Below are 14,001 nucleotides of genomic sequence, written 5' to 3' on the forward strand. Positions count from 1 at the left end.
TTCCTCTTCCTGCCAAACCTGCTCCTTTACTATTCCACATCTTAGGGAAGGGTACCCAAGGCAGAAACCTGGGCATCATCCTTGACTCACCACTCTTCTTCACATCCTCAGCTCATCACTCATAAAGTCTCTGAATATTTACCTTCGTGATACATCTCTTTTCCATCCTCACAGATAGTGTCCTGGATCATTGCAGCAGATTCCCACTCTATATCCCAGCCTTGGCTTCTCCTGGCCATTCTCCATATAGCCCCTAGACCTTTTCAAATGCATATATCTTCAAAAGCCTTCATTCTCTTTAGAATAAAGTTATGCTCCTCAGCCTGGTATTCTGGGCTCTTCATGACCCAGTCCTGGCCAGTCTCTATGATCTTATGTCTGAGAGTCAGCGTTCACGTTAAGCCCCTCTTAACCAGAACTTAATTACATGACTTATGGTACTTCAATGAGACTCTTTTTCCCTCTCTAAGAAGGTAAGAGACTACTCAATGATCTCCTGAAATCCTTTAGAATTTTAGCTGCTAAACATCTAGAATTCCATTCCCTTAGGGCTCTCTGACCTAAGGCCACCCCTAAGAAATGACAAAACAAATATATTCAGCCTTTTCTCATATGAATCAGGTACTTCATCTCATTTAATCCTCAAAACTCTGAAGAATACAGCATTTCCATTTCACAGATGTGACCCAGAAAGATTAAAGATATAATAACCTGGCCAAAGTTACACAACCAATAAGAGAGGAAATGGAGATTGGAACCCTGGTTATCCAAGACATCACCTCCCACCATCTTATTCACAAATAAAGCAATTTCTGGCAACCCAAGATGGAAAGTGTAGAAACATACTAACTTTTATTAATTGCTTAATATGTGTGGAGTGCTTTACATAAGGCATCTCATTTATCCCTTACAACATTAGCAAATAAGCAAACTGCTGGTCCAAGAAGGTAGCTTGTGCAAGGTCACATAGTTAGCAAATGGGTTTGAATTTCTCCCTCTTCACCCTTACTAGCTGCTCCCTAATACCAACAAACAGCATTTTACAACTGAAATGACAGGTCTAGTCCAGGGTCACACATCTAATCAGAGGCACAGCAGAATTAGAAGCCAGGTTTCCTGACTCTACCTGGCTGGGTAGATTCTATTTTAGACCCTGCTTTTTGGGAGAAACACAGAATCCTGACCTTTTCCAATTTGTAACAATTTCCTGGAACCTAGCACTACTCCTGAATGGCTCAACTGACTTCCAAAGAATTTCAACTCTGGCTCCAGATAGTCTTCTTTGGTAGTCCTATGCCAAGGCCTGCCCTGTGCCATGGTCCTCCCCTCACTTGCCTTTCCAATAGCTTCTGCTCTCACTGCATCCATAGACTTAAGAACTCTGCTTCAGTACACATCCCATCTTTCCCAGCCTCTTTATAGTTTTCTCATCTTCAGTAAAGAGGCCCCATGTGCTCACACAGCAACAATTGCCTCCCTCATGGTTTAGCCAAGATCAAAACTCCTCTGCCATGCCTCTCAGAAGTCCTGTTAGTTACTCCCCAAATGCCATCTATTTTTCTCATTCCTCCAGCCTATCCTTCCCTCTCTGGCTGTCACCAACTGAAGGTTGACAGGATTGCTTTCTCTCAGGTACCCATAGCCTCCTCTTTTCTAATAAATTCTGCCTTTTTGGTTTGAATTAGGTTCAGGGTAATAGTCTCTTTATTTTTTTCTCTTTAGCCACTAGTTAATTATTTCCACATATTAAGGCATTCTCCCCAGCATGCCTTAGCTTAAATACACCCAAAATATCTGGAAAGGGTGACATATGAAGCATGTGTGGGATTAATTGGACCATCTGGACAACATCAGGGCCCTGAGAGGGTAAAATTCAGGAAAAATGCCACCTACTAAGGTAGGACATCACTATCATGGCCCTATGATGCTGAGGAGAGGGTTGAAAGAAGGTCAGGGACCTCAGACAGTCTCTACTTCTTAACTTACAGGGGCAGGAGGAAATCTTTCCCATAAAGAGAGTGGGAGGTAGAGCATTTAGGCACAGAAAGGAGCAGGGCCAACAGCTAGAAATAGAGGAATGTGAAGAACTGATGACATTTAGAGGAGAACTGACAGGATTTACAAGGAATAATAGGCATGAATCTATCAATCCTAGCATCAAAGGATTAGAAGGGGCTTCAAAGCATTCAGGCGAAATCACAATCCACTGTACGAATGATCTTTAAACATTTCTTCAAGGGGCCAGCATCCCACTAGCTGAACACTTCCAGCACTGGGAAATGTCCAACCTAGGAAATCAGGATTTTGGAGGTATATGTGAGCTAAGTTTAATTAAAAATCAATTCATTTTTAATTCAACAGTATCTATTGAGTATCTACTATGTCAGACACTCTGCTAGGCACTGGACTGTATGAATAATATAGATATGGGCCCTGGCCTGTGGATCTTATAATCTAATGGTTAAGATGGATACAAAAACATCTAATTAGAATAGGTGAAGTAGAGGGTGCTACTCAAACAAAGGTGGCGCACCTAACAGAGCTTCACGGAGAAGGCAGCGTCTAGGCTGGGGCCTGAAGGGTGCTAAGGAGTTGGCTGAATGGAAGGTGGAGAAGTCCAAAAGAGTGTGCGGAAACGGGTGCTACCAGCTTCCAAAGAAGTTCAAGTGGAGTTTGCAAGAAGAAAGCGGAGTTCAAATCTTGCAGGGCTTCTCGAGCCATGCTGAGCGGTACGGGCTTAATTCTGAGGTCAGTGGGAAGCCCGTGGAGAGTTTAAGCAGGGGAAGCCCCTCTGGCTACGCTGGGGACAATGCGGTGTCGGGGACAGGGGGTGGGGGAGCGTGGGAGGTAGAGGGAAGGAGGCCAGAACAAGAGATGGGATGCTGGGATTGGAAGGCCATGGTGGCAGAAAGGATGTGACCAAAAGTAAACCTCTCCTCTATGACGACAGCAAAACAAAAGGGATATAGTTCCCGATGTGGTGGGAAGGTGTCCTGCGTCCTCCCTCATCTTTGCAGGGCAGAAGACGCCTTGGGTTAGCCCCCTCACCGCGGGTGTGAACTAGTAGTCGGTCCCTAGCCTCTCCTCCAAGATAGTAAAACTGAGGCTCAGAGTCCCGAGGTGGGGCAAAGAATCGAAACGGCCTGCCAAGAGGCTGCCCGAGGTCACGCACGATTCTTCGAGGGTCCCGCGGCCTGCCCCATTTCCTCGCCGGCAATCCCCCACAGGCCGCCTTTGCTATGGAAACAGCCCTCCCGCTCTTCTCCGCGCCTCCGCTTCTGCAATTGCACCCTGGGAAATACAGTCCATCTCTGCTCACCTGTCTGCGACATGAACCCACTCCACGTTCTTAAAGAACTACAAATTCCAGAAGGCCGTGCGAAAGCATCGGAGGTCTCTGGGGGTTGTGGTCTTGATCGAGAGACCGAGGAACCAGAGGGCGGGGCCCGGGGGAGAGCGGACGGCGCTCTCCAATGGGCGGCCTCCTGGGCGGGACCCTAGTCGCCATTGGCTACGGCGGCGCGGAGGAGGTGGAGCCAGTGGAATGAGGCGCGGAGCTGTTCGCCGCTCCAGGTGCTGAGTCTGAGGGAGCCTCGGGACCAGAGAGCCGCGGCCGCCGCCGCCGTGAAAGCCGCCGCGGGGTAGACGCTGCCGTGAGGAGCCCGGAGGAGCTGGGCGCGCGGCCGGGCGCCGACCGCTCTCCCGCCCGCCGTCTGAGGTCGGTGTTGCAGGATTCGCTTTTGTTTTACTGGGGAGGGGATCAACTGAGGCGTGAGGGGGTCCGGGAAGTTGCTGGGACCTCTCACCTCTCTCAAGACCCTCCGTCCCGGAGAGCCGCTGACTGACTGCGGGCCTCCCCATGGCCCGGCGCCTGAGGTCGGGAGCAGCTTGGGGTCGTTTTTGTTTTATGGCGGAAGGCGTTCTTGAGTGCGAGGGGCGAGGGCTGGAGGAAGCCCCTCCGTCTCTCCTGGAAGAGCGTGGAGAGCTGGGGGCCTCCCTCTGCCGGTGCCTGAAGTCGGGCGAGGCTGCTTGGATGATCGAGGTGGGGAGGGGGTGTTCTGGGATGAGACGGTCGGAGGCCGGGGACCCTTCCTCAAAACGCCTCGGCTACCTGGGGTTGGAAGGGGATGGGTGTGATGGATGAGACCGAGGGGGTCCTCCCCCTCCTCTCGGGCCCTCCTCAGGGTATCGGGGAAGGGCTGTTTGGGACGGCAGCAGACCCTTCCCCACGCTCCCCCTCCTCCCACAGCCTGAGATCATTGTAAAGAGGGAGAGGCATTGGGGATGTGGACGGAGACGGGAGACTCTTCTTCCCTCCACACTTGGACCCGCCCAGGTTTTTGAGGAGGAAAAGGGGATTGGGGTGTGAGGGGCGAAGGCGGGAGACCCCTCCTCTCTCTGCTCGGAGGCTCGCGTAAAGGGAAGCGCTGATAGATGCCATGGTTCCTCCGCGCTCGGTCCAAGGGGCCTGGGTGTGAGGGGGTGCGGAGCGAGGGGCCGCGGGACCCCTCCCGACCTCCCGCTCCACCTGGGATCTAGGCCCCGGGGTCATCAGACGAGTCGATCCTCCCCACTCCGATGCGGGCACCGGGTTTCCGCACGACTGCCAGAGGCAAGCCCGGGATGGGCTCGTGGGGATTCCCCTTAAGTACCCCCGAAGCTCCGGGCATACGTCCCTAGCACCCGCGGATCTTCGGGAGCTGCTCCGCCGGGCGTGGGGCGCGCCTCAAATCCGGCTGCTGAGCCCCGCGCCCTGCGCGCATGGTCTGCGGCGATCGCTCCGGCGCGCGGAGCTTTCGCGCTCAGCTTTGGCATCCTCCCGAGGACAAAGCGGCCGCCGCAGCACTGGCGGGGCCTGGCGGGCCTGCGCCGCGGGCTGGGCGAGGGGCGCGGCCGAAGGGGGGGGGCCTTGGGGCGCGGCGCGGGGATCTTCCACGAAAACGTGCCGTGAGCCGGCGAAGAGACAAAGCGCGCTCGCTCTTGGCGGGCCCGCGCGAGCCCGGATGGAAAATCCCGAGGGAGAAGGCGGCTGCGCCCGGCCGGGCACTAAACCCCGCAGCCTCCTCCTTCCCTGACCCCCACCCCCACCCCAGCCGGGCAGTCCCCAGTCCCCAGCACGCACCTAGCGCGCGAGGGTGGCCAGGGCCCCTTCTGGGGGGCGTTCAGGACCTGCGACCGCGAGGACTGGGCCGTGCGAGGTCTCCCCTGCTGGGAAGCATAAGAGACTGGGCCCCCGCCCCCCCCCCCCCCCCATCCCATCAGCTATATTAGGTCAAATTTGGTTCTGGAGCTGAAGTGTGTATCCCAATGTGAGCGTTTGCCTGTGTGCTGATGTGGGTGTGAGTGTGAAAGTGTGTGACTGGAAGAATGTGCCAGTGTGTGCCCCAGTGTACATGTGTGTAACGGTGAGTTTGTGCAGCTGGCTGCGTGTGTCTGGGAAGAGGAACCCCATGTTCTGCTGGGATTGGGTGTTGGGGAAGCAGGGTAGTCACCCCTTTACCTCTCAAGCCACATTAATGATCTAGGGTCTGTGTGGATTCCCTCAGGGGGAGGCAGATTCTGGCCACACCCAGGCAAGTGGGGCCTCAAAAGCATGTGGAGCTTTCTCCAGCTCTGCTGGGGCCTTGGGTCTGACTCCAACATTATGAACAGTGCCCTGTCCTTCTCCCTCATAAAACTTATCTTACTGTAATGGGCTGCCCTGAGGACCAGGGTTTCACCATCACCATCAGGGGCTCATGAGCAGGGTCCCTTATAATGTAGGTGCAAGGTTTTGTGGCAAGGCAACTTTTGTCACTTCGGCCTCCATATCTGGAAGGACCACAGGGCTGAGGTTGCTGGCCAATGACAGGTGACATCTCAGTACAAGGCACACTCACAGAGAGGGCACAGAGACATACTACTGGCTGGCAACCCTGGAGGATGAGCACAGTCTTCCCAGACCTGCTCACTTCCAGCAAGTGACCCGAATTCACAACACTTTTGAAACAAACGTGCTGCATGACTTTGGGATAATCCTCACAGTGGACCGCCTGCCTGTGGAATGAGGGGCTAGACTTGGTCAGTGGAACAACAGGATGAACAGAAGCCACAGAGTGGAGTCACCATCATCCCTAGCCCTGCCAGATCCAGTCCCAAGTGTCCACTGCTAGTATCCACAGCGGCCTCTGCTGGATGGAAGTTAAACCAAGCTGCAATTTGGCAACCAGCTCCCCTATGGTGTGGAGGCTCAGGGTGGGTGTGAGCATTGTTAAGTAAAAACTACAAATCTTTCTATTGGCCTCTAAAGTGGGGGCTTCCTGAGAAAATCTGGCTTGATGATTTTGTATGTATTTACTTCAAGCTAGCTTAAGCAGCAGAACTGCCCCTGTCCTTGCTCCAAAAGGAACATTTGAAGAGGACCCGAAGGCCTTTGTTCAAGTTCCATCCAGTGTGGGTGGCAGCAAATCCCTTTATGAGGAAAATGCATGGAAAATATTTATCAAGCTTGGCAAGGTTTCGGCAGCTTTCCTATCTCTCCCTCTACTTTTCCCTTCCCTTCTTTTTCCTGTTCCACTCTTATCCTTCTCTCTGCCTCATTATTAAATTAGTCAGTAACATGTTCTTCAAAGACAAGACTTCTTTTCCTAAACAACAATGTGGCCCAGAAAATGCAGGCATCTGTTACTAAATGCAAAGAACTGGTGAGCACTGGCTCTTTCAGGCTTAATGACGGGAGTAGGGATGGTGGATGAGACATGCTTAGTCCTAAATGCCTACCTGATGACATGTTTCTCTTCTGGAGTTGCTCTGAAGGAATTTCATGCAGTTACAAAATTGTTAGAACTCCTCAAAGGAAAGGAGGTATTTAAATACCTGGTTTTGTTCTTACTTTGGCATCCATGTGATTTGCATTGAACTATGTGACTCAGTATCATAAAGTAAAAATAGGACTTAATCTCTTCCTTGCCTGTTCAGAAGGTGATTGCATATGGTGTGTTGTGTTCTGCATTGGAAAGTGAAAAGCTAAATTACCTCATAAATTGAACCACCTGCTTATCCTGATTGGAGAATGATGCTTAACATCAATAACAGACAATAGCATTGTTTTATGTTTCTTTTAATTCATATCTGACTCTTTGTCTCACAAAACCATTCCTCATGCTCATACATCATTACTTTCACTTGAGGTTAATCAAGAATGCTTAATCCTTGTACCGAAACTAAACAAATTAAATACCAGCAGATACAGGAAGATGTGGGTGGTGTTTCTGTTCTTCTTGGGCTCAAAAAATCCTTGGAGTTCATAGGAGAGAAAGGGCTCTCAGATTCAGTAAATGTTATAGAAGGAGTTGCAGCTTTCTGAGAAAAAAGAGAAGCGCCTCAGAAATTTCTGGGAGGACTGGTCAAGTTGCAGAATCTGAGCATGCATGTGAGTGGCAGCATGCAAGCTGGAAGAGCTCCAGTAATTGCTAAATCCCTGCACTAATGCAGCCTTTCTGGAAAATTCCCCAAGTCCCTCCCTTTTTACCCAGGCCACGGTGGGAATAGCTGAGGAGTGGAGCTATCCAAGGTTCTGGAGCACTGGTTTTAGCCCGTTTAGCGGGAAAGGAGGATTTTAAGACATGGAGCAAACACAAACGCTGAGAACCATAGCCTCTGCAAGGATTTCCCCAAAGCTAAATACAGAATGGAATAGGAGGAAACAGAGCTGTAGAGGCTCTTACTGAATCACTTCGAATGAACCCATCAGCAATCCCTATTTAAAGAATTACAAGCTAATGAGAGGAAACATTTTGAGTCAGGCTCTTCAAATATAAGAATGCATTTAATCCTCACAGTTCTATGAGGTATGAGTTGTGGTTATTCTCACTTTCCAGATGAGAAAATAAAGCTTTTGGAGGAAAGGGGATTGCCTAGGGCCACACAGCTCAGAAGGGCAGAACTAAGATTCCAAACTGGGTCTCTTAAACTCCAGAGTCTCCACCTTACCATCATTTTCTTCTCACTACTATCATAGAAGCAAAATTAAAGTATTGGTTTTTCCTTGAGTAAGTTCCTTAACCACTTTGATAAATGGTGATGATAATAATAGTGTTTACCTCACAGATTGTTGAGCAGGTTAAAGGAGTAAATATTTTTAAAGTGCTTAAAACATTTCCTGACACATACTAAACACTATAGAAATATTTTTAAAAATTAAATTATTGGATTGTTCTGTATGTGGCCCTAAGTGAATTTTAGAATCAGATTGGGAACCAACTAGGATTAAAAAATAAATCACGGAGGTGGAGTGGGTGTAATTCAGCTGTTGAATACCTGCTTTGCATGCACAAGGTCCCAAGTTCAATCCACGGTATCTCCTAACACTCAAAATAAAAACAAAACTATGCCATATTCAAAAGGCTCCTTACCTGAACTTGGTTCCCAAAGGAGAGGATAAGCAAGTGTGATAACTCTCATGACCAGAGGGCCAGGGTTTTCTTTCCAGAGTAGAACAATTTCGTAGGAAGCCAGCTCTGGATGACAATGAAATGTGTTTTGATATAATAAACTGCAGGAGGAGATGAAAAAAGCCATGAGGAGTGCATATAAAGCCAAAGGAAGAGGGCTTATCTTTATTTACCAGCATTCTGTTCCAAATCTGAGGACCCTTGAATATTGTAAGGGATTCTTTCCATCTATTCTAACTCTCAGATTTTCAGAGTAAAGCCTCTAACACAAAAATAATAGTTTCCATTGTTCTGGACTCAACCAGTCTCAGGGAAGCAACCCGTTCCTGCCCTTGTGTCACCAGTATCAAGGAAGTTTCACATGTCATGTCATCATGGCCCATACTTTTGCCTTCATATGAGGCTGCAGAACCTTGAAAGTAGGCAGGTTTGGGGCTTGGTGGACTTCAGGCCACATGTCCTCTGGCTCTCCTAGGTGTCAACTACCCTGGTTTTGACACACACACTGTGGCCTGTGCCTGGAAGTTTCCCTTTCAGTAGCTTTAAGTTTGCATGTCTGAAGGGGGTAGACAGAAATAGACATGTGCTTTTTCTTTACTCCCTGGGACTCAGTCTGCACAACACCCAGATAGGGGGCCTGACCTTTTAAGAAAACACCTCATACCAAGCTGGGTCTCCACTCCATTTTGAGTGATTTCTTCCCCTTCAGATTGAGACTTTGCAGAGCTCTGAGGCAGGGAGCAAAACCTGCTGTTGCTGTTTCTGAGATCACTTGGAGGCCAAGGACCCATCTGAATCTGCTCTGACTCATATGACTGCAGACAGATTTGATTGTTTTCTTATTTAGAGTCATTAATTAACTCTCCTCAACATCAGAACAGTATGTAATAAGAAGGAGACCATTTGTGGGGTCTCTAGGCAGCCATGCCTATGGCTGGGCATCATCTCCTTTGCTAATAGGATCAGAAAATGGTTTTTAATCTTGTCAATAACCCTTTGGAAAGCTTCAATAGTCAAAATTTTAGGCCAATATGAGAAAGGAAACAAAAGTGTAATTAATTGCTGAGACTGCTATAGTTACTCTGGAAAAACTGGGAAGCCCAGAGCTCCCTCAAAGGAGGATTGGTCTTTCATTCATTCAGCAAACATTTCCTGTGCTTGCACAGTTCCAGGCACAGAACTGGGCACAGGGAAAAACCACTGCCATATGGAAATATTGCCTGGAAAGAGGAAACAAATGCAGAACCCCTGAGAAAAGTGTGTGCTGTAAGCAGAGAGTCTTTTAGAAATGGAAAGAACCTTAACAATCTTTAGAAACGGAAAGAACCTTAGCAATCATAAACTATCATCTCTTTTTTAACATGGAGAAAAAAGCTGAGGAAAGTTCAGGGGATGCCTCTGGGCACAGCACAGTTAGTGGTAGAGATGGGGATAAGAATCCAGGTTTTATGTCCTAAAGCTTATGACCACTGCCCTAAATGCCTCTCTGTTCAGTAAATTATCCAAAGAACACATATCTATTAACATAGCCTGTGATCTGATCCTAATGCAAAAGATAAATCTGAAATTGAAATTAGAAATAAATCATAGATGAAACAGAAAAAGTAGAATATCCTATATCTGTGCTGTCCAATATGATGGCCACTAGCCCCAAATGGCTACTGAGCACTTGAAATGTGGCTAGTGTGTTTTCAGATGTGCTGTAATCATAAAAAATCCACTAAATTTTGAAATATTAGTATGAAAAAAGGATCTAAAAACTTCGTTAATGATATTTATATTGATTATAGGTTTAAATGACAATATTTTATATATACTAGGTTAAATAAATTAATTTCACCCATTTCTTTTGACTTTTTTTTTTTAGGTACTGGGGATTGAACCCAGAACTTTGTATGTGGGAAGCCAGCACTCAAGCACTGAGCCACATCAGCTTCCCTTAATTAGTTGTTGTTTTTTAAGATTTATTTTTATTTATTTATATATATTTTTTGTTTCTCCCCCCCACCCTTGCTTGTGCTCACTGTCTGTTCTCTGTGTCCATCAGCTGCGTGTTTTTCTGTGTCTGCTTTTCTCCCTTTGTTGCATCATCTTGCTTTGCCAGCTCTCTGTGGCATGGACCACCAGCCCTCCACGGCACAAGCCAGCTTGCCTTTAGCAGGAGGCCCCAGGAATTGAACCCAGGGCCTTCCATATGGTAGATGGGAGCCCAATCGCTTGAGACACATCTGCTTCCCCCTGAGTTACTTTTTCATTTGTTTTGCTTGTTGCTTGTTTTGGTTTTTTCAAGAGGCACTGGAAACCAAACCTGGGACCTTCCATGTGGGAGATGGGAGCTCAACTGCATGAGCCACATCCGCTCCCTATTTTGACTTTTTTAATCTGGCTACTAGAAAATTTATGACTAAATATGTGGCTTGCATTTGTGGTTCATATTATATTTCTATTGGGTAGTGCTGTTTTAGAGCATTTAAGAGCATTTAGGAGGAAATTTTCTTTACAAACCAAGGGATTTAGCAAAGTAGGTTCTGTAATCAGACAGTCTGGGATTGAATCCTGGCTCTGCCATTTGGGCTGTATGACCTTGGGCAAGTTGATCAATCTCTCTGTGCTTCTGTTTCCTCACTTGTAAAATGAGGATCATAGTAGAGCCTACTTCCTACAACTATGGGGTTAGATCACTTAGAACAGTGACTGGTACATAGTGAGTATTCTCTTAATATTAACTATTGTTGTTAATATCAGAGGAGGCTTATAAAATCTTACAAGACAGGGCCAACAGGAAGGAGAACAAGCAGAGAATTTTCAGATAAACCAAGCAGAAGGTTTATTACTATTTAAAACATGATTGAAAACACTTGCTAGATATAAGCTCATGTGTTACCTTGATGTGACCCCTATTTTCTGACAGATAATGATGCTGAGGAAAGATTTTAAGTATTTACATAAGGATACAATGAATAAACAAATTAGCTAAATGTATTATGCTCAGCTCTTGACCTCTGCTAATGAGTTGAGGAAGAGGATGATTAGAGGATGTTGTACCAGATGACCCAAGAGGTCTGCGTCTTGTGAACTCTGGGATTCCTTGGGAAAATGAGAGCCTATGTGCTCTGGAAGACATACTCAAAGGTCAAAACCAGCTCTGCCACCCATTGCCCTTGATCAAGATACTTAATCTCAGTTTTCTCTTCTGTAAAATGGAGATAGTACCATCTCCCTTGCAGGTTGAGGGTGAGGATTAAATTATGCAAATGAAATAGCTGGTCCATAGAAGGCACTATGACTAAATGGAATGTCAGTGTTTGGGGTTTGGGGTTTTGGGTTTTGTTTTTTTTTACCAGATTTCTCAGAATCTTTTTCTACAATTCCACTTACTCCCCATCCTTACTTTGTGAACTCAGGGAGTTGAAAGGACAGTTTCATCTGATCAAGTTTGCCCACACCAATATGTAGGGTCTCAGTAGCTTTGAGCACACTCTACACAATCTTTTGTATTCTCCTTTGTCCCAGTAACACAAATGAGTTTCTTTCCCTGGGATGATGAGGTGAGGAGCAAAATGGGCATTGCTTTCTATAATATTCAGTCTGAAGTTCTGATGTGTTAGAGCACTTTACATGCATCTTTGCTTTAAAAAGAAAGGGGAGAGCAGATGTGGCTCAAGAAGTTGAATTCCCATCTCCCACATGGGAGGTTCCAGGTTCAGTTCAGTTCCCGGTGCCTCCCAAAAAAACAAAAATGAGCAACAAGCAAAACAAAACAAAAAACAACTCAGGGAGGCTGATGTGGCTCAGTGGTTGAGCACCGACTTCCCACATACTAGGTCCTGGATTCAACCTCCAGACCCCAGTACCTCAAAAAAAAAAAAAAAAAAAAGATAGGTAAATCTGGAAATCATATCTTCAGACAAGCCACGTCACCTGTTTTCCAGGGCAGGCCATGGGCCCATTCACTGTATAGCTCTGAGAGAGCACCTTATTGCTGCCCTTGATTATCCCTTCCTCTGTCTGGTTTCCAGACTGAAGAAGTATGTGTTAAACTTAGTGAAGACTTAAGTTAACAGAGCATGTCCGTCTCTAGAGAAAACACTCAGATTAGTCTACCGGGAGTGTGGGGATCCCTGGAAGTGTTTTAGCAGGGAACAATTAGGTCAGATTTCTTTGGTCAAAGTATGGGGGGTGGTTTGAAGTGAGGAAGAGCCTAGAGGCAGGCCCACCCCTATTCCTACCTCAGAGGTAGGGCCTGAGAGGCCCCTGGCTTCCAGGGAACTAAGTTCTTTTGGGATAGAATCTGGTATTGAAATGCCTTTTTCCCACTTATTCACTCTTCTGTTTACTCAACAAATGCTGAATGGTACAAAGCTGGGGAGGCATCATTTTGAGAATCCTTGTCCGGGAGGATCCCACAGCTGGCTGGAGAGAAGATAGATGCCCCCATTCAGAATGAACTATGGAACAAGGCTGAAGTAACCAAAATTGGCCAGATTAAGGCAGGTTGGCTTTGTCAGTGGGAAAGCTATAAATCCCAAACAAAAAGACCTGAGTCTGAATATCAACTTCACCACTGTGTGTCCTTGGGCAAGTGCTTTAAGATTTCTTGTCTCATTTTTTCCTGTCTGGAGGAATAAAACCTACTTTTCTTTGGCTGCCATGGCCATTATATGAGAACATATTAAAAAATGCCTAGTAATGATATTAACCCTCCTTTATTGAGAGCTAACTCTGATAAGGCATTATGCTCGGCACTTTCTACAATTTAAAAAACTACTATTATTGTGCCTATTTTACAGCTGACAAAAGCAATATTCAAAAACTTTAAGTAACTTGCCCAAAGTCACACAGATAGTAAAGGGTGGAACCAGGACTCCAACCAGACAACCTGACTGCAGAGCCTGCTCTTAACCACTGTGACCACTGCTTCCTAGTTGAAGGCCAGCAGGAGCCCAATAACTTATTATGAAGGAGGGGAAAATGATTTTTGGGCCAGCTTTTGCTTGGTCTTCGGGGGGGGTACAATGTGCAGAGGCTCTAAGGGGTGAGTGAAGTGGGAAGGTAAGGTAAGGAAAAGCTGTAATCAAATGAACAGGATGACAATGCCAATGATGTGTTCTGGGGGCACTGACATGAAGAAAAGGGTTTCTGTAAGAAATAACAGATGTTTGAGAAGCCTTGAATGTCAGGTTAACAAATCTTAGAGAGCCAAAAAAGTTATAAGTAAAGAAAGGAAATATGAAATCTGAAACCAGCTGTTTGGGGCATCTCACTGAATGCAGGCATTTTGGCAGTGTGGAACATGCTTACCATGCATGCTTGTGGACAGCATGGCTAGAAAGCAGCACAGCACAGCATTCCTACCAGGGCTCTTCACTTCTCAAAGCATTCACCTGGCCATTGCTCTTACTTGGTCCCTACAAAAGCAGGAGAGGGGCGGAAGCCTACTACAAGGAGAGTTACCTATGTCAAGTGGCAGACAGCATGGACTGCCAGGAAGCACAGATGCCAAGCACAGCTGTGGTCCCCAAACCCATGCAAAAAGCTTAGGAGAGCTCTTTTATGTGAGGGAAGAGGT

The 14,001-nt window shown here is 46.9% G+C and overlaps 1 protein-coding gene across 2 annotated transcripts in view; it reads left to right on the forward strand.

Moving 5' to 3' along the window:
* The first annotated feature begins 3,532 nt into the window (after positions 1-3,532).
* The window catches only part of SMPD3 (sphingomyelin phosphodiesterase 3), a 93,990-nt gene continuing 83,521 nt past the window's right edge, over positions 3,533-14,001 (forward strand). Inside the window, exon 1 of one of the 2 annotated variants that reach the window (XM_004459612.4) lies at positions 3,533-3,718. The gene's annotated coding sequence lies outside the window, so the exon portion shown is untranslated. The remainder of the gene's footprint in view (positions 3,719-14,001) is intronic. The other variant, XM_058279807.2, reaches the window with a different exon arrangement.

The sequence above is a fragment of the Dasypus novemcinctus genome, chromosome 18, assembly GCF_030445035.2.
Source record: "Dasypus novemcinctus isolate mDasNov1 chromosome 18, mDasNov1.1.hap2, whole genome shotgun sequence".
NCBI classification, from domain to species: Eukaryota; Metazoa; Chordata; class Mammalia; order Cingulata; family Dasypodidae; genus Dasypus; species Dasypus novemcinctus.